The following is a 22,500-nucleotide window of genomic DNA, read 5'->3' on the forward strand; positions in this document are numbered from 1 at the left end:
ACCGTAATTTTACCCTACTTTGTTATCATCTTTTACGGGTTGGTAACTTTATTATCACTCTTTTACGTCAATATATCTTCTTTTAAAACAGTAAATGCCTGACAACATTTATTCCAGAATATTAACCGTTTTTACGGCAAATTTTTAATAAGTGCATATTGATATATTTTGGTGAAATGCTTTGTCAAATAACGAAATACCCCCTACGCCAATTGGCTTCGCTGTTCTTTTCTGTGTCCGCATGCAGTAGAAAGTGATTCGACTATAAATACCAAGACTTCAAAGGCCAAACTGTAAACCCGAATGCTCTGCGTAGGATTCGTCGTTCATCTTCTCAGCAACACGCCCTTTAACGTATTTTTTCCGTTACTTAAAAAGTGTCGTTGAGAGCAATTATGTATGAGCTATGTATGACGTAATGCCTCTTTGTGCTACAATAGGTTTCGTTGTTTGTTTGTTGCGAGTGGCGCTTTTTTCATACTGTAATCGTTATTTAAAGCTCTGGGTATGTTCCTTACAAAGTTAATGGTTTCAATTTTAGGCTATACTTATTAAGTAGTTATAAAACATGCTTATTCTGATGTGTTGTTCTTACATTATTATACTAAGCGTTTTATTTATTTAGCAATGATACTTGTGCAAGTGAAAATGAGGATATTTGTTTAAGGTTACAGATATATAACTTTGGAGTTGAAACTATAAGGAGATGTGTTCTGACCCCCGTGACTTATCATAAGATATTGTATATCACTCTGATTCACTATCACCTGTGAGGCAAGAAACACCGCTGTCTTAAAGTTGCTCATTTTTGACAAATATTTGCGAAAAACATGTTTTAGATTTCACGTTTCCCAACAGTAATATCTCATCTCTCTCTCTCTCTCTCTCTGTCTCTCTCTCTCTCTCTCTCTCTCTCTCTCTCTCTCTCTCTCTCTCTCTCTCTCTCTCTCTCTCTCTGGTCTTATTGGAAGTTACTTCAATTGATTTGACATTTAGAAAGAGCACTGGGTCGCCCAGTTGACACCAGCAACAGTGTTGATCAACATAATCTATGAAGTTTTCTATTTTTACACAAGTCTTTCAGTTTATTATCGTCTAGAAAGTATATAGTAAATAATTCTTTCTTCTATTGTACCTTGAATGCCAATTTGATATTATCGTTTATGGTTTCTCCTCAATGCTTGTAAGAAATGGAATAAAATTATCTTAGTTTCCATTTTCATTATTTAATACATATATATATATATATATATATATATATATATATATATATATATATATATATATATATAAATATATAAATATATATATATATATTTATTTATTTCTATATACATATATATATATGTATTTATACAGTATATTTATATATATATATATATATATATATATATATATATATATATATATATATATATATATATTCTAAATGTGCATGTGTGTATGTAAATATGTTTATATGTATATATAAGTGTGTGTGTATACACACACACACACATATATATATATATTTATATATATATATATAAATATATATGTAAATGTATATATATATATATATATATATATATATATATATATACATATATATATATATATATATATGTGTGTATGTATGTATGTATATAGACGTTTATGGATATACTGTCTATATGTGTATAAACATATTTATATGTATACATAATGTATGTAGTGTATATATAGATGATATATATATACTTATATATATATATATATATATATATTCATATAAGTATATATGTATATATATATATGTGTGTGTGTGTGTGTGTGTATCTATATATATATATATATATGGGTACACGCGTACATTGAATGAATGATGACATCTTTACAAGCTACAGAAATTTACAGACCTTAAGCCATTCAACAACAAAAACTAAATTCGGAAATTATTGTTTACCATGAATTTTTTTTTTTCCACCACACGCGTTACTGCGTACACCGTAGATTCATTTTCTGATACGCTTTGGCAATGGAATCTGTGTCTGACGTACTCAGTGTCAAGGTCACGCTGAAAGAGATTCATGAAATGAACCCTAATCAATGTAGGTGGGGCAGCCTCTCTCTCTCTCTCTCTCTCTCTCTCTCTCTCTCTCTCTCTCTCTCTCTCTCTCTCTCTCTCTCTCTCTCTCGGTTTAAAGACTTGATGGGGGTATTCCGCTTATTTGAGTCGAATAGTTTAACTTTAACTTTAACTTAATAATAGGTTATAGAGTAAGTAGTCTTAAGATACCATTGCGGGCGTCCTATTCAACCTTTCCTTGCTGGTTCCCTACACTGGTCCTATTTATTTTCTTCAATCTGTTCATCTGTATAACATTTTTTATACTCTTTCCATTCTTTCTTCCTACCCCTCATCCCCTCCATTTATTATTATTACAGTTATTCGGCTTCTACAAAGTCATTCTTTACTTCTGATATTTTCTGTTTGGCTTCTTCTTAGCCTATTATTATTTATTTAACTCTCTCTTCCTTAATTATTCTTCTTGTCAAACCGCTGTTCATCATCATCGTCATCATCTTTCACATCATTATTCATTTTTTTCCATATTTCTTTATCGTTCATCCCCTCATCGCTTCCTGCTTCTCTTCTTACTCTTCTCCTATTATTTCCCTCCTCCTTTTTACTCCTCTTCTAATTCCCACTACTCTCTTATTCCACATTCGTCATCGTCTTTGCCTCGGCCATCATCAGCCAATACTTCTTGAAGCATCTTGAGGTGCCATACCTAAGGTAAATATTGAGATTGCCAACGCACCCGTCTTTTTCAAACCTTAACACTCAACGCCCGAAAACAAATAGGCACTAATTTCCTTCTGCCTTTGCTTTGGCTTTTCTGGTTTCTTTTTAACATTTAGGAAGGTTTGTTATTTTTTTCTAGCGTTTTTTTGGCCAGTCTTTCTAGTTTGTGTATTGCCTTTGTCTCGGATGTTTTTTCATGTATTCTTTACGCTTTTCAGATTTCAACTGATCTAGTCTCTTATGAATCTTATTGTCAGATTAACACGTATTTTTATTCATGACAAATTTTTTAATGTATAAACAGGACCATGCATACATGTATGCATCTCTTATGTGTACAAAATGGGCCTACTAACTCGTTGTTAAAAGTATTGTCACTCTTGGTCAGGGAAGAGAGGGAACTGGCATGTGTCATAGAATCTGTTTTAATGTAAAATTGAGAGGTAACTTGGTATTTAAGTCACAGATCAACTGTCTCTTGTTACGTTAGTGTTGTAAGCGTTACTTTAATGTTTCAAGTGACAATAGAAAACGAAATTTGTGACATATCTTAGTTGAGAAAGTACAAGAATGTTGTAAGTTTTTTTTTTTCTTAACATATTTGAATATAATGTAGTTGGCATGAAATGTTTTTGTGAAATGCTCTGGGTACGAGACGATATTGGAATCGCATGAAGTATATTTTTTCTATTCAAAGTAAAGGAATAACTGAACCAAAATAGTAACGTAACATTTGTATCATTGTAGGAATATAGAATATTTTCAATTATTAGATGTAATGGATTTCGTGCAGAAAAATTGGCACTGGAGGAGAGGCTAAATAAGAAACACAAAGAACCATAGCTAACTGAAGTTTTTCATGGAACAAAAGAGGAAACAATACTTTTACCTTCATTGCTGTAGTTGTGATTTTTATCTTTTCTTCCCATACTCTTATTATGACTTTGCCTTATAAGACGATCTTGATACAAATAGATTAATTGATCTGGTCTTGTATAGTCGTATTTCCTAGGATGAGTGAAATAATCTTTTATAACTAGCTTCCTTTACTACTATAGACTGGAGTGGCAATTGACTCACTTTAAGTGCATGTATGCATATTTCATTTATTTGATTTTATTGGGTCCTTATGTGCTGCCCTAAAAGGATTTCTCAAGGGATATTCCAGCTAAAGGATATTAGATTATCTGTTTATTCTTCCTTATCAGTTCTCATAAGGTCCTCCCACTTTACGTCTTATAAACTTTCTCTTCACTTCCTATAGTGTCCATATACCCATATATGTGTGAACTACTGGATTAGATATTTGCAATATGGATTATGGGAAAGTTTTTCTTTTAGTGCATCACAGAAATGATAGATATCGAGGTGCTCCCCTTTTGAGCCTTTGTCTTTTACGCCTGTCGTATTACATAACGCTACGACTATATGTCATCATCCGTAAATGGAAATCCTGTTTTTATTACACAGGTTTACACTCATTGCATCTTGTACGCACAGTGATGCCATCTTTTAAAACTCTATCAGATACTTTGGCCTAAGACTTTTTGACCATCACATAAACATTCTCTCTCTCTCTCTCTCTCTCTCTCTCTCTCTCTCTCTCTCTCTCTCTCTCTCTCTCTCTCTCTCTCTCTCTCTCTCTCTCCTGAACCCTATATTTACAACTCTCCATCTACGGCATGGCTCCATCTATATCATTTCTCAGCCTACAGTGTCTCTCTCTCTGTCGTCGTCATCTCCTTTCTATGTCCATGGACGTCTCACCTGTGCCAACATAATACTCATCCCTTGGACGTCGTGTCTTTCACAGAGGTGGGGTTTCTCCATAAGTGACTCTACGCCAACATTACTACATTTATATATAATGTTGACCTTTTAAAACTGGTGGGTATTATTATTTTTGCCATAGAAGTCAAACGTCCTGTGGTTTAAGTATTATATTGTTGATATAATTCTTTTATTATCAAATTATTTATTATATCTTTTTAACAATAAAAATAACAATGACAATGGGCCTAATCAACTTACAATAGTGACGAGTCCCCTAAAATGTCTAGGAGCATGGAATTCTTTTGCTAACAATGTATGCGGGAGAATGTTTCATTTATTTTTATTTGTTATGATCTCTGGCACTGTACTTGAGGCTGCTTTTATAAAATTCTCCTATTTATTAAGCGTGATTCGGATCACATATACTCGAATTCTATTTCCACGCCATGAGATCTTGGGATCTTCAGAAAATATTATGCGGAATCTTTTATTTTCGTAAAATGTATTTCCAGAGGTTTGTTACATTGTTTTATTGGCCAGGTTTCTTGTTGAATAAGCATATTCTTTTTGCTCTACAATTTCATATTTCTATAACCTTTTATGATACTGTGCACATTATTTTTACTTTACGATGAATTATACATTCATACGTCGTGAACTGGTTTTGTAATTGAGGGTGCCCAGCCTTCTCTGCTTAAACTTTGGTTACCCTTGAAGTAATTACGATAATAATAATGATATTATTTAATAGGATAACATTTAAAATAAATATTTTTTTTTTTCATTCATAATCCTTGTTTCATAATCAACCGGGTTCTTCCAGTCTTAAGAACAGGAGACGCCCAAGTTGTTCTGTCTGTGGGATATCTCGTCAAGCAAGGCGGGCTGGTGCTTTGAAACACCCATATGGTATGTGTTCATTTAACAATAAACACATCTCGTTACACTGGTTTTGATTGGTTGAATGTATTAGGGTTTAGTAAAATAGGTGTTTGGTTGGACGAATTTCTAGAGTTGAGGAACGTATGTCTGAAGAAATATTTAAGTTTGGATGTTTGTTTTATCAAGATTAGTAGAACATTTGGAAAAAAAAAAGATTCTGGTCTGGTCCTGTCCTTTATATGCACAATGTTCCAAGTAGGAAAAGATTTGTAGAGGTTTTAATTTCAGAATTCGAATATTTCATCTATTTAATTGCAACTTATTTATGAAAACTATTGCTACAATCTCTCTCTCTCTCTCTCTCTCTCTCTCTCTCTCTCTCTCTCTCTCTCTCTCTCTCTCTCTCTCTCTCTCAGCAACATTTATTCCTGGTTCCCCTTAACAAATTGTGCTTTTGTTGATAATGCAACACACTGCACCCCTTCCCCTATTCCCCTTGCCATGGCGAGTATTTGCACCGGCTATCCAATTCTACCACCTCTGATTTCGAAAGTGTTTCTGAATGGTAGATTTTAAGGTTGCCAGGTTCAGTACCTCAGTCAGGAACGGTTAATGTCTCTCTCTCTCTCTCTCTCTCTCTCTCTCTCTCTCTCTCTCTCTCTCTCTCTCTCATTAGTTATTATCGACAAGAAGTATTTTCCAAAAATTTTTATAATTTAGCTTTAGTGAAATCTTATTCAATAAGTGTATTTGCTATGTCGATACCTAATTATTTATTTTTTTTTTATAAATTTAAGCTCTGCTTTTGTTTTCTTTCCAAGTAAAATTGAATTAAAAGCGATTTGTCCATCATGATTTTAAAGCGAATTATCTGGAATCTATTTTATATGACGGTAAGATAGAATCCCCTCTCTTTATCATAAACACAATTATAACAATGGTTGTTTGTTCCATTGAAATGCAACTGCGTAACCACCACTTTTCGAAAGCGGAACGTTTCGGGGTTAAGTTCTTGAATTTTCAGTCTACTTTTGAGTTTATTTTTTCCTCTATAATTTGCGAATCGTTATAATTAATATAGGTTATTATTATTATTATTATTATTATTATTATTATTATTATTATTATTACTTGCTAAGCTACAACCTTAGTTGGAAAAGCAAGATGCTATAAGCCCAGGGGCTCCAACAGAGAAAATAGCCCAATGAGGAAAGGAAACAAGGAAAAATGAAATATTTGAAGAAGAGTAACAACATTAAAATAAATATCTCATATATAAACTATATAAACTTCAAGAAAACAAGAGGAAGAAAAATAGGATAGAATAGTGAGCCCGAGTGTAACCTCAAGTAAGAGAACTCTAATCCAAGACAGTGGAAGACCATGGTATAGAGGCTATGGCACTACCCAAGACTAGAGAACAATGGTTTGATTTTGGAGTGTCCTTCTCCTTGAAAAGCTGCTTACCATAGCTAAAGAATCTCTTCTACCCTTAGAAAGGGGAAAGTGACCACTTAACAATTACAGTACAGTAGTTAACCCCTTGGATGAAGAAGAATTGTTTAGTAATCTCAGTGTTGTCAGGTGTATGAGGACAGAGGAGAATATATAAAGAATATGCCAGACTATTCAGTGTATGTGTAGGCAAAGGGAAAATGAACCGTAACCAGAGAGAAGGATCCACTGTAGTACTGTCTGGCCCGTCAAAAGACGTCATAACTCTCTAGTGGTAGTATCTCAATGGGTGGCTGGTGCCCTGTAACTGTAATTTTTCATAATCGTTTATAAATCCTCCAGCCGATTATATTGCATGTAGGTGTGTTCTTGTTAACCGAGCCAGCGTTTATAATGATGCATTTGTCTTTGAATCATCACTAAGAATAACAGACACTTAGTCCGAGAATTCAAGACCCGTTGTTGAGACGATAAGTATCAAATTTGAGACAGTAATCGAAAAATCGTGTGCCGAGGGACGATGGTCTTTCAAGCGTCATGATTGGGGTCGTGCTTTAAGAGACACCAGAATGATGGAACATCCTTTTAAGAAACTCGCACACGTGTTTGAAGTAATGTTCTGCTGTTTTTGTGCCTTTTGCTATTATCCTTGGCTGTTATATATTTGTTCAAGTGTTAAGTGGAGCCTTTACAACGCGTTCAAATGTGAGTGCTGTTGTGAAATAAAACGTGATACATAATGTGATCACTGAGATAAGATAAATACTGTTGTGACGAGTTCGTGCAACATATTTACGAGAAACGAATAAATATTGTCATTCTATTCATAAAAAATCTGAATTTACTTAATTGTGTTTTACACCTTAAGCTGGACGGAAGTGATATTATCTCAGTGTTTTATACATATTGATAATATTTTATCCTGAGCTAATATAAGAGAGTAGAATCGTCGAGTCGTTCTAACAGGGACGTCTGTCCACTGTGACCAGTGGTGAGCGAGGATATCCATGACTTTGAATGATGGATAAGCTTCATTACTTCTAAGTTATTATTGCCCCTCCCCTTTCAACAAACCGTATAACTATATTGAGCAATAATGCGGGTCCCCATTGTTGTTATGTAATTGAAGTAAACAAGTTTTATGCTCTTTTAATCGTATTTTTAAAATGTAAATTGGCCTTGCTTCTATAAATGTATTAATAGATATTGTCGATTTTCTACTTCATAATCATACTTTTTACTTAAATAGTCAATATAATAAAGCTTAATCTAAAAACGCAATGCAATATAGAGCCTTCAGCTATCCTGATATATCTTAAGAATGTGTTTACTCGTGCACGATTGGGTTCGTCGACCACGGGCACCATGATCAGCTGTGCCCAGACAACTCAAGCCATTGGGATTTGTCACTCTGGCTTGGATGCCAAAAGTTTCAAACGTCGAGAGAAGCAAGGGAGCAGAGGTTAGTTGAACCAGCCTTAGGAAAATGAGGAAGTGATCGCTACTTGAGAAAAGGCTGCTTTATGGAGGATTTATGTTTTAAGTTGCGGCATTATTACACAAACGTGTATATATACATGTATATATACACATATTTACACAGACGTGTATATACACTTATATATATGTATATCTATATATATGCACACACATACATATATATATATATATATATATATATATATATATATATATATATATAATATATATACATATATATATATATATATATATATATATATATATATATATATACATATATATATATTATATATATATATGTGTGTGTGTGTGTGTGTGTGTGTGTGTTTGGGTGTGTTCATAAGAATGTATTCTTACTACTTTATGGGGGTGAAAGTCACAAGTAAGGCTAGAGACGGGAAAAATTTGTTTTACAAGTAAAGCCTACAACGAATATACGTAATTTAAGAGAGAAATTGATTTGAAAATTCAGCCGAAGGGCTCATTGTTACCGTATTAGTTTGAAGAGGATAACGTCTGGGATAGTATGAGGTGAACTATAAGATATGGGATAACACTTTCCAATTATGATTTTTTTTTTTCTAGATGGCGACATCATGTACTTAATACCGGTAGAGGAAGGAAACTAACAAATTGATTAGAAGAGTTTGTAGATTTTTTTTTACACTTAATAAAACTACTGTGCATTTGCCAATTTCTTGGTTTAATTCACATTAAATGAATTATTCTCTAACAGACTTACACGAATACACTAATTTTTTTTTTACATCGTTGAAAAATACTTGCTAAAATCTGATCTAGAATGCCTATTTTTCTCACCTAATATTAATGAGTTATTTCTTGGAATTTCTTAGATTAGGTGCTCTTGCATCCGCTTATGAGAAACTGCCAATCATAAATTCTCTCTCTCTCTCTCTCTCTCTCTCTCTCTCTCTCTCTCTCTCTCTCTCTCTCTCTCTCTCTCTCTCTCTCTCTGTAGAATGTTAATCAATATGTAATCAGTCAATTTTTCTTTTCATTTTCATCTTTTATTGTGCCAATTTTATTATGTTGCATATTAACTAAATATGATTTAAACGGTGTCGTAGCAAGTAAATTTTATGTTTTGTATTTAGGAATATTTTAAAGACCTTGAAATTTTATTCTCCTTATATTTAAATACAAAGTAAACTTTTAAGTCTGAAATTGAAAGTTTTGCTCTCAGTAACACTAGAATTGCACCACCAGAAAGATATCATTCAGTCAATCAGATTAGAATCTTACATTTCAACGATATATCGAGAAGTGTCTTATCGTATTAGATCTTTCTTTAAACATATTGCTTTTACGTTCAGTGCTTCATATCGTAAAAAATCATTTGCAACTCCGCCCATCGTTTAGAGATGGTCGTGCCATAAAACATATCGGGAATGTTAAGGATTGACCCTGGAATTGAGATTTGGTTTGATATGTCAGTGTTGACTACATCAGTATACTTCTTTTCAGTTTTGTTACGGCTTAAACGTGTTATTATGACTATTGTTATTAATGGTTTTATTGGTGCTGTTATAATAATCTCTTGAAACAAGTCTTGTTGTTGAGGTGTCAGTAGGTTGTTAATGTAATTGTCATTGATGTATTTAAATTTGAATAATATTTCTATCAGTATAATTACTAATATGCTATTTTTATAACTGATTTTATGATTAATTATCTAAAGATTATATTGAGGTATTAATAGCATCAATAGTATTTAGTAATTATATTTTCATTGTTGTATTTTATATTGAATAATATTATCTTAGAATTATGAATTATAAGTTATAAAATGTGCCGTTCTTACATTCCCCAGTGTTGTACATATATCATTTGATTGTGGTCATGATGATTGTACGATTAGTTTTGAGTTCAGCACGGTTTTTTGACCCTGTTGATCATAGGGCCTTTGTTTTAACATTTAAATAGATGGAAGATAATCGGTTATTTCTTATTATACTATCGATTTTTTAACCAATATAGTTTAAAGAGTCTTTTAACGGCGCCATTGTGACGACATGAATATAATTTCTAGTAATCCACAGGGTAATGTTCTTGGCCCTCTGATTTTTCATATTGTTAACCGCCAAGTGGTTTTGCATTGGAGGCAATTTTTTTGCTTATGCTTATGATGTTACTTTCTTGATGGCAAATTTACTTTTGAGAAACTTATCTGCTCTTTATCTTCAATTATACAAAATATTCGTATGTTGAGAAAGTGTCTACATACATTTGGAGACCTGCCCTATCTTGAGTGAATATTTTGATTCATGCTTCCTGCCAGGGGTTGAATATTGACCTCATGTCTAGTGTTCTGATCTGGATATCAGTTTCTGGCACAGTTACTCCAGTAGTTATTTACACTTGCTGCATAAGGTTTTTTTTTTTTTTTTTTTTTTTTTTTTTTCATTATTTTGACCATCATTTGCATCCACACCTTCTCAGATTTTACAATCCACAATAGAATCCTAGGTATGCGGATAATTCTAACAGTCTACTAGAAATTTCTTTCATGCGGTTTGATATTTCACTGTATTCTAAAAGTTAAATTCCAGGTGTGACCAAATTGGGTCTTCCCTATCAAATAGTTGAATCGATACAACTTCAGAGATTCAAACTTGGTGCAAAATCTTTTTTGTTGAGCAAGTTGACGAGTCTCTTTTCATAGTTAAATAGCACTTGACTTTTAAACATTGTTATTCATCTTAATATATTGTTTCTATAAAATTTCTCTTATATGGTGTATTTTTACCTCATTACCGCACAAAGTTACTATCCCTATTGGTCACTTTAGGGCTGTAGCATTGTAATTTTACAAATAGAGTTGCTTCATGGCTAATAATAAAAATATTGAACAAGGCTAAGGAATATTCGTCTGAAAATACAACTCATGAATCTGGAAATAGAAATAACATTAAGAATTTTACTGTCTCATGTGGCTCGTAATTTGTAAGTAATGATATCCTTGCCCAAATCATGCGAAGTCATTATGTCAGCTTCAACTGATTCATCCCCTTGTCAATAAATTTATCATTTCTTACTTACCTTCCAGCCGAGAAGAGCCCTGCTGGTCGTCTTACCTGAAAAGTAGGATGGAAAGCTTTAATATATTTGAAGTTGAAATTTGTACTTTAAAATGCTTATGCATGTAATCTGTTCATAAAATCAACCTAGCTTTTGCTTGCGAAATTAATCAACAGGCACGTACATACAGTATACAGTACACACACACACACGCATATATATATATATATATATATATATATATATATATATATATATATATATGTATATATATATATGTATATATATAATGTATATATATATATATATATATATATATATATATATATATATATATATATATATATATACAGGTATATATATATGTGTGTGTGTGTGTATCCATGTGCGTGTTAAATTTGTATGTATACATTTTATATGTATATATATATAATGTGTATGTGATGATAATGAAAGCTATTTCATGAACAAGGTAAAATTAACTAATATACCCTTCACTTGATTAGCCTTGGAGTTGATCTAGTAGTTCATTCTCCACTAGTAGAATTTTAGAAAGCTTAGTATCTATGAAATTGTGTACTTTTTATATTTTCCGAAAAGGTACTAGGTACTTGGGGAATTGGGGAAGCAAGTGATTTTTTTTTTCTTTTCTTTTTTGGTGTGCTGCGAAGTAATGTATTAGTCCTGAGCAGGTGTGCGAGCGGAGAATGAATGTGAAAGTAAGCCAATGGTATTATGGGTTAAACCATTACTAAATATCCAGCCTTTGCCTTACTTTTTGGTGGACCCAAAAGATAGTTTCCCAGAAGTAATGAACCAGCACGTGAGAATATTAATGGATGCATACTGTTTATTATATGAATGATTCCACGTACGTTACATTTTTAGTTGGTGATTACTATAATTAAAAGGCATAATTGATATATATGATGCAGAGATAGGTTTGGGGCTGGATTCGGAAAAATTGTGTATTTCTAATCATATTCCAATCAAGCATAAGTTGCACATATTAGCGATTCAAGATTTTATTAATTTGAAATTCATCTTGTTTCATAAGCTTCAGCTAATATCTGGTTCGGAAAAATTCTGCCTAAACGTAACACACACACATACATATATATATATATATATATATATATATATATATATATATATATATATATATATATATAATTATTTTATGTATGTTATGTTTAGGCAGATTTTTCCCGAACCAGATATTACGTGAGGCTTGTAAAACAGGGTGAATTTGAAATTAATTCAGTCTTTAATTGCTAATAAGTGCAATTATGTTTGATTCAAATATGTTTACAAATCCCATTTAGTTTTGGAAGTAAACAAAAGAAGAAAAGATAGAAAAGGAGGTGAACAAAGTCGCTATAAAATAAATGAAAGGAAATTATGGACGAGTCGAGTAATTCTGAAAAGAGATATGAATATGAGATGTTAGAAAATATGAAAGGCAATGAAAAGATGATTTTACAGTTTACGTGCGAAAGGTAAAACATGGAATGTGACGTGGCACTGACACCTTTCGTGGGGGTCAACCAGTGTTCCCAGTGCCACAGGACACCACCTCTTCCATCACTGTAAGAACAACAAACTCAAATATCTCGTCAGACAAATGACACATGCTTGGGCCGCAAGATGGATGGCGTTGAAAATAAATGACCGTATGACAAAAATAACATTTTGAAGTTGCGTCATTGCTAAGAATAATTCTCGGTGGGTTTATGCTGATATCGATCAGTGATTTTTTTCATCTCCACATGCAAGGTGATATATATATACCACTACACGCATTTTATCTCTCTCTCTCTCTCTCTCTCTCTCTCTCTCTCTCTCTCTCTCTCTCTCTCTCTCACGACATTCGAGTCTCAGATTGGACGAGGAGAACAGAGCGGTTCGTTCCTGAAATTGAGAATGATTAAGCTAAACCGCAAATTCTGTACCTATTTGTAATATAACCGTTGTGGGTCGTAGCTAACGTTTAAACAGAAAGAGAAGAAAAAACTGATGTGAAAAAGTATTATCGTTCACGAGAATTTTACTTCGAAACGGGGAGGCCTTCGACGAGGCAATCCTCTTCCTAAGGAGGGGAGACTGTTCAAAAGATTTTCTCTCTCTCTCTCTCTCTCTCTCTCTCTCTCTCTCTCTCTCTCTGACTGCCTGGTTTAATCAACCAAACATGCTTTGAGTTCGTTATCATGTCTAGCGAATAACCACCAATTCTGCAACTGAAAACGGGTGACCCAACTTGCATGCAATAATCGGCCATCCCATGTCAAGATAGGAGCCTCCCAAACAGGGCATTCATCTCGCTTGGAAATTGATGCGAGGTGTCATAACGGCCTCCAAGATCTTAACTGCAACACACTTGTTGGTACTGGGAAGAAGCAAGACTACCTGACGTCATCATATGTGGGAAGGGATAGATGCGCTCAATTCATTAAATTCACAGCGTGAACTTCCAAAAATACTGGAGGCAGGAAGGGTCATCTGTCATCTCCTTTTGTACTAGCATCCCCTCTCTCTCTCTCTCTCTCTCTCTCTCTCTCTCTCTCTCTCTCTCTCTCTCTCTCTCATTGCCTTCTATTTTTATTGTTGATACATATAAAAGTCACATGGCATTTGTTACACACTACAAAATCCCATTATCTATAAATTGCTCAGTAGTTACGCGCAAATTCTCTCCTTTTAACCAAGTTCTCGACGGCAGAATTCTCGTTGGTGATCTGATTGTCATTTCAGCCAAATGAAATGACTTCGATTATCTCAGGCCAACTATTCGTAAGGTGTTTATAATAAAAGAACGAGAACCTTTTCCTTTTGAGCATTCCTTGCGTGCACGATCTCCTCCTCTAGACCACCTGGGGAGATTAGAAGAGATATAGACAATTTGTTTTCAGTTCGAAGCATTCGTGCATATAATTAAGCTTTTGTGTTTATTAAATGACTGTATTCGTATGCTCTCATTGTAATTAGCCTTATAGATGACTGATTTTCTTCATTGAGGCATGATTGAATAGAAATTTACAAAAGTTGTTATATTGGCAGATACATAAACACAAACATATATGTGTGTATATACATACGTATACATAAGCATAATCATAATAAACATACATACAGATGTGTATATTATGTATATACATGCATACATATTCATAAATGTTTATGGATATATATTTATAACCACATAATTTATAATGCGTTCTTACTAGAATGCATGAAATATCACACGAGGTTGGGCTGAAGATGAATTGAAGAAAAACGGAGATGATGAGAACGGAGTATGCAATGGAAGATGAAATATCATTGGAAAGGGAAAGGATTAATGAGGTAGAATCATTTTAAGTATTTAGGAACTATGATCTACACAGGGTATTTAGAATTAGAGTTTAGTGAAAGATTGAAAAATGTAAATCAGACAATGGCTAGGTTAAGTAAAATTTGCAATTGAAATCGACTGGAATTACATAAAAAGAAAATCAGACTATACATCAGTTTAGTGAGATCAGTGTAACTGTATAGACATGAGTCGTGGTATGACAATATAAAACAATCTCCAATAGATTTAGTAGATTTGAGGAACAAAGCACTCAGAAGGAATTGAATGGCAGGACAGGATTAAAAATAAAACTATGAGAGATTTCTCGAGTACCATATGTGGATGAGATAATGGTGAAGGGTAGATGGAAATGGTTTGGGCATGCTCTTCGCACTCCCCTAGGGAGATTAGTTCACCAAACGTTCAGCTGGGATTCACAAGGCTGTAGTGAGAAGAGTTGGAAGACCCAGGCCTACATGGATGAGGGATATGAAACGCAAAGTAGATGATGATAGGAGAAGTATTGATTTAAAAGCTCATGATACAGACGACTGGCGAAATCTAACCGAGGCTCTTTGCGTCAATAGGCGTTGGAGATGGTGATTATGATGTGTATGTGCGTATATACATACGTATACATAAGCATATACATAATATACAAACATACATACTTGTGTATATATATGTATATTCGTGCTTAAATGTTTATGAATATATACTGTATTCAGAGAGAGAGAGAGAGAGAGAGAGAGAGAGAGAGAGAGAGAGAGAGACCCTGGCTAATGAAGATGCTACTGTGTACCAGTAACTTGTCTTGACAAACTGTACACGGAGGCAAGGCACCCTGCTACGATGGTTATACAAAGTCAACATCGACTTCGGAAGGGATTAACAAAAAAGAGAATTGTGTTCGTCTGGCGCTAAATCTTCAAGTAAAACTCAAGACGTGAACCTAACAATGCTGAAGAAAGTCTTGTTTTTTTTCCGTAGATCATCACTCATTCGTATTACATGTGAAGTGAGATCACGGCAGCAAGACATTGCTCGTCATCCGGTATCTTGTTTACTTACGGAAGATTGATGAACGTTTCATGGGAATATAATTGCGGACCTGAATAACCGTCCTGTAGGACAGTCTTTAGAGACCAGTAAATTTATATACGTGATTTTCACCTTTAAGTTCCCTCTAGATATGGCTGTAGTGTTGTCGATTTTGCGGACCAGCCCCCCTTATTTAATAAAGAACATATGTCTGGTTTATACAGTATGTATATATATATATATATATATGTATGTATATATATGTATATATGTGTGTATATATATATATATATATATATGTATATTTATATATATATGTATATATATATACATATATATATATATATACATATATGTATATATATATATATATATATATATATATATATATATATATATATATATATATATATATATATATATATATATATATATATATAAAACGGCCTTTCTAGACATATAATGACACTGCCCTCCCGTCCACTTGGTAGGGGGAGAGGGAATAGTCCCACCCTGGTGCAAGATGGTACCCCGAGAGGTACACTTGGTAACCACAACTGCTGTATTGTTGTTAGAAAGTGCATGTGTATGCATATCTGTCTAAATATTTCGCCGGTATTTTTGATGGGTCGCGCACATTGGTAACATAGTATATTACAAAGATAATTAGAAGTTGATGTCTAATAGAGTTTTGTTTTCAGGCTGACTAGGAAAAAGGATTAAAGCAGCATGAAGTATATAGTCGCGTGTCTGCCATAACGAATGGAAAAAGAAGCAAAAGTACGAGACAAGTTACTCGTGCACAAGTGGCACAAAAGAAAGTACTCGTGCCCATAAATTAGGGAAGAGACGAGACCATACAATTACCACATATCAAGGAGAGATTTAATCTGAGCCAGAAAGTTTAAGTGCGAAATCATTTGTAGTTTAATTGGGTAGAGTAGCGTAATTCATTGTGATTTATCCTTGCAGTACCTAACTGCTATTATACAAAATGTAACTCGTGTACTAAGCAGTAAATATAGCAGACTAGGTTGTTTGATTTTAGATGTAGAGAAATTGTTATTTATTCCAGAAGGTCTACAGTAAATTAGGCACTATTATTTTCCATCAGGTCAACTTAAAACTTTTTATTAATACATGAGAAAATAACATTAGTATTTAATACATGAGAAAATAACATTAGTATTTAATACATGAGAAAATAACATTAGTATTTAATACATGAGAAAATAACATTAGTATTTAAGTCTTTCTTGTAAACGCTTGTCTACAGCTTATTTTTGTGATTATAATTAAGCCACCCTGAATTTTTATTAGGCGTTTCATAGAATGATATAAAGACATTTGAGCATTTAAGGTGACTATTCATTACATTATATTCAAAATTGATCATTCTCCATTGTAATTTTTAGTATCTTGTCTTTTTTAATTCAAACCGTCAGAGACTAGATGCTCCCATATTTGTATAAATTTTATTTTTCTGTTTTTGGTAACAAATAGCTTAATATGAAATATGCATAAAACTACATTTGTCAAATGTAACCGAAGGCCTTATAGAGCAGCGCTAAAATGACCGGTAATAATCCTGCTATGCCATAAAAGGAATGTCACTGTCTTTTTTGAATAGGTACGTAGATTTTTTTTTTTCTTTTTTTTTATACACAATGAACAAGGTTAACCGAGTCTCATCTGTCAAGAACAAATATTAGCCCCAAAACAAAAATTTAAAAGATTCACTGTTCCCTTAGATTTCAATGAGGACTATGAAGTTATAAACATCTTCTCAAGCATGAAGTCAAGTATTAGTGAACCTCAAAGTGTATATAAAAAGTAATGATATGGGACTGGGTTTTAACCATAGCAATTACATATGGACGACAAAGTTATTATAAAGAAAAATTTCAACTGGGTTAATATCCTTACTCTTGTCTTGAAAGGACACTATTTTGTACGGTTTTTAACCAAACCACTATTTTGGAAATCACTGTTCGAAATGTTTGGTCCGATGAAGCTGATATTGGTGAATGGAGTGAACGTGGTTTTAAAATGGCTCTAATATGACTGGGAAGCAAAATGAGGTTATAGTTGTACTATTTTTCATTTAAGTATTGGTAGTATAAAGTAAAATTTCAAGGTAAATTCATTAGTTTTTGGCTTAATACCTAATTCTACAACAAACTAGATAATTTATTAAATAATAGAAAAAATTCTATAAATTGTATAAACAGACGGACCTAGAGAAAATTAAGAACACTGGGGCTACGCTAATTAAAGATAGAGCCTAAAGTAATAACACATGCGAGGCAGGAAAATTCATTTCAGCTGTTGAATAATCCTGGTAGGAAAAACAGGTGGAAATTCTCTCTCTCTCTCTCTCTCTCTCTCTCTCTCTCTCTCTCTCTCTCTCTCTGCATTATTCGCCTGTATCACATTAAACTTAATGATAAGTAAGCATAATGAGTAGGATGCCTCTCATTTTTAATTCATTTATTATAATCAACGATGTTAAAGTGATTTTTACCACGCACTTATTTGGTTCAGAAGACTCGTGCAGATGGTAAAAGGTCGGTTAGGTCACTACGCCAGACAGCTGTTAGAAGATTAGGTGTTTAAGGCAGCAAATTTAGTGTACAATAAATTTTATTTTTGGTCCCCAGAACGTTTACTCGAGCAGCGAACACTCATTGCTTCGTGATTGCTTGCAATGATGTCTTAAAACTTTTTTAGGAAATGTACGTCTCTAATTTTTTTGTAGATATTAGTGGATAACGGAGTTATAAACTTATTCGAGGGTACTCTCGGGCACACTATTCTATCTAATTTCTCTTCCTCTTTTGTTTTGCTAAAGTTTTTATAGTTTATATAGGAAAAATTTATTTTATTGTTGTTACTGTTCTTAAGATATTTTATTTTTCCTTGTTTCCTTATTTAACTGAGCTACTTTACCTTGTGGGGCCCTGGGCTTATACAATCCTGCTTTTCCAACTAGGGTTGTAGCTTAGTAAGTAATTATGATAATAATAATAATAATAATAATAATAATAATAATAATAATAATAATAATAATAATAATAATAATAATAATATATGCATATATAAACACATGTACTGTATATGCATAGTAAATATATATATATATATATATATATATATATATATATATATATATATATATATATGATATATATAGATATAGATGCATAGTGTATATATGTAATATATATATGTATATAGTATATATAGATATATATGCATAGTATATATATATATATATATATATATATATATATATATATATGTATACTTGATTTGGTATATTTGAGAAATTACATATTTGTTAAATTTCCTATCTAATGTATAGATATTTTAGCCTAGTATCTGCTATGATTGTGCTTTTAAGTGGGAAATATGCCAGAAAATATTAATTATTATATTAAAGTACATATTGCTTATCATAAGTAATATTTTTTTTTCATTTGTTTGTGATTCATTTAATTTTTCTCTTTTTGCATTACTATATCAAGAGATTTTCTTTTGCCCTCGTATCTTATGTGTGAAATTGATATTTGAAATCTGTAAATTTTCTTTTTTCCGTTTCCTTTTCCATATATACAGTATATATATATATATATATATATATGTATGTGTGTGTGTGTGTGTGTGTGTGTGTGTGCGTGTGCGTGTGTTGTCTTATTATAATTTGCTCTTGTTTTAAGCAAAGGGATAAGAGGTTAATTTCTTGGTGAGAGTTGAAACTTTGACCGTTAATATGTTGAATCCTCTGAAGATTTATGATAAATAGTAATTGTTGAAATTGCACACTTATAGATTATGGTGTTCAGGTAATTATGAACCTTCTGACCCTCTGACCTCATATATCTTGTGCATGAAGAGTGCCGTCAATATTACCGACCACACCTTCCATCATACTTAAAAGGTCACCTATTAGGTCTCTCTCTCTCTCTCTCTCTCTCTCTCTCTCTCTCTCTCTCTCTCTCTCACCTTTTAGGTGTAAATCATATTGATGTTATTTTTTATATCAAAGGGGATAGTCATTTCTATGTGGCCAAAGTTAAAAGATTGTACATTTTTTGTATTTATTTTTAATAAGTTGTAGGAAGACATATAATCGTCATTTAGTCTATTTTGATCTTTTAACCCTTTTTTTCATTTTCATTGGTTGACAATATTCAACGGTTCTTGTACCTAATGTTGCGTTTCATATATTTAAGTTTGAAGCGTTGTGGCAAGTGGCGTTGATTGTTACAAAATCGTTTTACTTTACAGTAAAGACTTTTTTCGCTAATCAATCTATCCAATATGATTTATTGTTTCCAATTCCTTTTTGATATTTGCTCCCGAAAGCTCAATGAATGTTAGTTGGATCTTACAGCAGTTTCAGGACCTGTGTAGGGTCAATTAGCGGCTCTTACTTCAGTACTCCATCTTCATGCCTTGCTTGATTACGTTTAAAAATTACTAGTAAAAGCTACTTAGCCAGCGGCTCTATACCTCTCAAGGATGATTTATTGAAACCGCTGAAGTTGCGGTCAAAATGCGCCTTTCAATTTATTGCAATCTTCGTTTCTATTGTGAAATAGGATCATCATCAGAAGGTCATGAAGGCGCGTCTTGGTTTTATCCTACCTTTCTTAATTTTATGCACTAGTAAATAACATATTTTTTTTCGAATTACCTCTTATCATAGTTAACATGGATTGTTTTTTTTCTTGTGTGGGGAAGGGGGAGCACATGGGACTGTAACTACATTAAAACAAAACTAAACTTAATTTTTTGTCCATTTCGTCCAGTCCTATGCTTTTGCAACAGATCTTCAACGTAAAATCGGACTGATCACGAAAGCATTTTGTGGAATACTGCAATTTACTAGATCACACCAAGATTTATGCTACAATACTTTGAATGTATTTTGTTACCGGAAGATTATCTACAAAAAAAGTTTGCTAAATTTTTACTGTCTTGCATAAAATTTTACCTGATTTTTTCGAATTCACATAACCACGATTCCAGGGTTTTCGGTTGAATTTATTAATTATTTGACGCTAATTATATAGATTTATATTGCCCGTCAGTCATTGGGAAAATATTTTATGAAATTTACACAGTGAGAGAATCTTATCCGATGATATATTTTCATAAAGCTTTCAAGGATAAAATATTATTTTTCATATCTTTTAAGTATAGTTTCGAACATTTTATTATTTTGTCAGAATAATAAAAGTGCAATTACCTTATAATAGGATTTTAATTTTACAAGTACTATTCAAGTACTTGTTCAATTGGATATTTTCTACGTTTTTCATTTTTAAAAAGTAATAGAATTATGCAGCTTTTCTGTTACATTTTTTTTCGAAGCGGCTTAGGGTGTACCATTAAAGTGTGTGTACTATGGTAGACGTTTTAATTATTGTTCATTACTACAGTATTTGGAGTGGTATATTTTCTGTGCTTAACGTTATTGTTTATATATTGCTTGCTAGAACTGTGTGACTTGACTATGAACAACATGTAAAGTTGACATAGATTAAATCCATATTTCTCTAATTTACAGGTAAGGAATTGTGTTATCATCCCGACGCAGTGTTGCTTTACGGTAAGTACAGAACTAGTGTATTTGAAACGAGTATTTATCTTGTCAACAACGGAGAATGTTGGTTTAAGACATTGTAAGCGAAACTCGTTCACAGCTTTTAATACTTATGATAACAAGTAGGTTGATTAAAGACTGCATAAGGGAAATGTGCTTGACATACTCGTGTACGTCATATTGAAAACACTAGTTGTAGAATCATTACTTCCCTTTTATTAACAAATTAATGGAATGGCTCCACCGGGTATCACCTCGCATAGTGTTCGTGCAACTGTGTGGTTTCAGCATCATCTAATGGTCGATACCGTCTCTCTCCCAAACCATAAACCATGATACCGATGCCTTTGGCACACACTGCGTTACTTCCAACTTTTCTACTCGTGATATCTATAACAATAATTATTAATGGTTATGTACCGTATTTGTTATTTGTGGCAGCGATAAACTTGCTATTCTACGTGGCTGTAAATTGCAGCTCGCATTGGGGTAAAAATAATATGAGCAATCTAGGAGTTAATAGGATACTGAGGGTGACTCTTTTATTATAAGACTGCTTAGGAACTTCTCTGAGTATGGCATTATAATGATAGGATGCGTACGGTACTGACATTAATGAAAAGAAGAAAAATACTTAGTAGTATAACCCGTGATGCTTGATTTTTTTTTTTTTTTTTTTGCCAGCATTTCCTATTTTAGTTAAACGAAAAAAAATTAGCTTCGCCGTCACGAGCTCAATATAATTATATACCGTATATTGACTGTGTTTCTATTGTAATTATTATTTTCACGAGAATTTTCTTATTTTCGCAATTACTCGCTAATTGATTTTCTGTTTTACTGAAATGCAATAATTATCATTATTATAGAATGGTAAGCGCTCTTATACAACTTCTGTCGTTCCATTGATTTATTCAAATTTATTCAAATTTATTTTCCCAGGAAATTTAGTAGATCTTACTTTGTCCTTGATATGTTAAGTAAAAGTGATACATGGTGACAATTGGTGTTTATATATTTAAAAAGGGCATTACATATAATTTATGGTGTCATTACAAGTAATGCAAAACATCTTTTACACAGCTTTTATTCTTGATATATATTATTTGCGTCAAAACT

Source organism: Palaemon carinicauda, chromosome 27 (assembly GCF_036898095.1).
Source record: "Palaemon carinicauda isolate YSFRI2023 chromosome 27, ASM3689809v2, whole genome shotgun sequence".
NCBI classification, from domain to species: Eukaryota; Metazoa; Arthropoda; class Malacostraca; order Decapoda; family Palaemonidae; genus Palaemon; species Palaemon carinicauda.